Genomic DNA, 3,268 nt, shown 5'->3' with positions numbered 1-3,268 from the left:
GCGGAAAAAGTGTGACAAAAACTGCTGCAGCTGCAGATACATTTGTGATTTGCGTTTTTTGCCCCCCTCATAATCATAAAATTGGCATTGCATTGGAAAAAGTAATCTGGATTGAGCACTATGCGTAGGCAAACTAGTTGTCCAATTGTGGGTCCAGCTCTTAGATGTGGTTCCGATTGCCTTGACACATAGACAAAGTGCGGCGCCAATTTATTTGCATTCCATGATTAGCCGAACGAGTGCATGCTATTTTAAAACTCATTAAATATTCACAAAAGCGAGCAGATCGATTTCAAATCATATTTTATTTGAGCTTAGTAATAAATCTAGTCAAGGAGTACTCGATAAGACTCCACATGAGTTTGAAAGTGTAAATTTCTAATGCAACAATTGTTGTTATGATAATGAAGATCTGTTTCTCCAATATTCCAAACAATTAAACACCACCACGGGGTAGCTCATCATTGCTAACACCCTGCGCAGACTCGTCGAGAAACTCTTTAGAACTCAGCAGCTGACGCCTTTTATCTGTTGTTCTATCATAGGGTGTACACCGCCATAAGTTCCCGAGAATCATCAAAATTATTGTATAAACATGCAACTAATTGAAAAGTGTGCCGTAATTCATTAGAAGGCTAGATACAATCGAGCAGCAGATCCCCTTCTGTACAGAATACTATACTGTGGCTGACCAACTGTTATTATCTTTCGAAAAGGGAGGAAAAGGATCTCTACCAGTTGCTCAGGGGGCGTTTTTCCTGTGAAGATACGAGGGTTGCATCGCAGATCGCATCCCACCCAACTGTTCCTATTTTCGGATTGCTAACCCATCAGATCCGAAACGATGCGCCTGCGCAAATTGATTTATTCAAATAATCCAATTGGCAGCATATGCGAAAAATACACATATTTTGGTTTAAGTTTCCGACCATCTGGGCCACCATCTGGTTACAGATTGCACTGTTTTGCAAAAGTTCCCACGATGTCAACTAGAATTAAATAGTTTCTAACTATTAAAATTAAATATATAAATCAAAAAGCTACTTTTCACTTACTCTATGCATTTTTCATGACTTTAATGCGCATGGGTAATGCTACAAAATTTTCTCCTTACTTAGCCATTCCAGCCTCGTTTGCTAACATTTTTCCCGTACACAGTTTCCAATTAAGACCGTTCTAATAAAATCCATTGTTCTGCGGGTCATCCCAAATAGCAGGGTCTTATAAAAGTACCGGTAATTAGTGCTCGACACATTACCCAAATCCTCAGACAGCAGACACTAAGGCTAAGTTAGCCCGACTAAAATTGCATTATGATTAGCCATTATCTTATGGGCGGCTGTGCGGCGGTGGATTTTGTCTTGGAGTGGCATGCAACATGCAGTTAGGTTTGACTTTCGCATGGCATGTCGGAATGCATGTTGGGGGCGTACCTGGCCGAGGTCCCAGTTAACAGTTAGTTGTTGCCAGTTGGCAGTTGCCGCACTGCCAAGTGACTAAGCTACCATCTTACCAACTGCAGACAAATGGCGGCAAAGTTAACAGACATCAACATCCAGCGGCATGGCTCGTCATCGTGATTGCGACATTGCAAGGTCGCCGTTGCAACTTCTACTGATGCTCCCCTAACTTCCTGCCATTCATGCCCGATAATTGCCAGCATTGTCATTGCACTGAGAAAAATATATTGGCAGTCTTATAAGGAGTAAGGAAGCTATACTGATGCTTGTTTGATTTGGCTTCATAGGCAGATAGATGATAGTACTCAGTTTGCTCAAGTCGTGACATACAAAAATCTTGCCTGAAAATAAATTTCTTTAAATATTTATTATTTTTCTCAGTGTAGTTATTGTTATTGCTGAAGTTCCTCTTGTACTTGTGGTGGTCGTTGTCATTAAGCGAAATTCCTTTTTGGCGTTTCCCATTGTCGTCGAGCAGTTGGCATATTTTATAATCATCTCAGTGCATCCGCAACTGGTTCCCTTTGTTGTTTTTTTTTTTTGGCAATTCAATTAACTTGTCGCTCGCTTAGTTAATATGATTACCGTTAATTCTCACTCCGCTGGAGCTTGCATCTTGAAACCAGAATTCTTCTGGGGCGGCTCCACAGCTTTTGATGATCTTGCTCTCTACTCTGTAAATATTTTTATTAATATTTATTGAATTTCGCTGGGGGCTTAAAACAAGTGCCAATTTGCGGGGAGTTTATTTTGAGACCCAGTTAAGGATGTTAACAGCTCTCCATTAAACGCAGTTCTGTGAGAAAATAATAAAAAATACTTAAGTTGGGTTTACTATAGAGAGACTCATAATGAATACATTTCTGGCACTTTTGTGCAGACATGTTCGACGCCTTGCCGTCTGCAAAGATCGAAAGAAAAACACAGATTGCTATATTTGTTTAGATGCCAAAAAGGAAGAGGGGATCTACAGACTAAACAATGCAAAATTCGGCCAAATGTTTTCTTTTTTTTTTCCAACTCGCAGTGTTTGAGCACGCGCCAAATGGTTCAGCAAGCTGAATGATGATGATAGCCCCTTGAATCCCCCATATAATCCCCTAACACTGCGGATTGAGATGCAGACACGCGTGTGTGCCAAATATAGTTGGTCCGGGTTACGTTATGGACCAGCTGTTGATATTGGCATTTACTCACTTTAAAGGCCACAGCAAAAAAAGAGCATAGTCATAGTGTATTGAAGTTACTTAAAATAGTTGCACTACTCAAATTATTTGTAGCATACAAGTATACCCTGCATTTAAAATGGGGATCCCTGTATCCCCTTGGCACGTGCAGTCTCACTCACTCTCACTTCCCCAGAAAACTCTTTCAATCTCAATTCGAATTCATCATTACAAAGCCTGATAATCGATTTCATTGATTCGCTAAATTTATGCGAGGCAACGCGTTTTTTCATGTCATCAAATTTTATGTTTATGTCGGGCCTTTTTTGTTTGCCACAATAATGAGGTTTTTAATGGTCGGCCAAATTTGGTAGCGGCGCGTTGGCGAAGGCTTTTTTGCCAGCCCATCAAGCGGCGGCTATTGCTTTATGACCGGGCCAAAACCATTACCAATCTCGCGGCGACAACGGGAAAAGCACATGACGGCGGAGAAAAGCTCACATAAATCGCTCGCCAAATGGATCGACGTCAGCCAGCATTTTACTGTCGATGTGTGTGTGTTTGGCTGTGTTTGCCAGCCACATATGAAAAACGAATTTTCTCTGGCCGAGCGCAAAAAAAGAGCAAATAAAAAAAAGAAAA

General features: G+C 40.9%; 1 long non-coding RNA gene across 1 annotated transcript; it reads right to left on the bottom strand.

Moving 5' to 3' along the window:
• Positions 1-286: 286 nt before the first annotated feature.
• On the bottom strand, positions 287-2,430 carry LOC116801823. The gene is made up of 2 exons (XR_004362256.1): positions 1,056-2,430; positions 287-989 (listed from the first exon to the last, which is right to left on the bottom strand). It is a non-coding gene; the product is annotated as an uncharacterized LOC116801823 (long non-coding RNA).
• Between the last annotated feature and the right edge of the window lie 838 nt (positions 2,431-3,268).

This window comes from Drosophila sechellia, chromosome 2L (assembly GCF_004382195.2).
Source record: "Drosophila sechellia strain sech25 chromosome 2L, ASM438219v1, whole genome shotgun sequence".
In the NCBI taxonomy this organism is placed as follows: domain Eukaryota; kingdom Metazoa; phylum Arthropoda; class Insecta; order Diptera; family Drosophilidae; genus Drosophila; species Drosophila sechellia.
The sequence above is the reverse complement of the archived record's forward strand: the minus strand, read 5'-3'. Positions and strand labels throughout refer to the sequence as shown.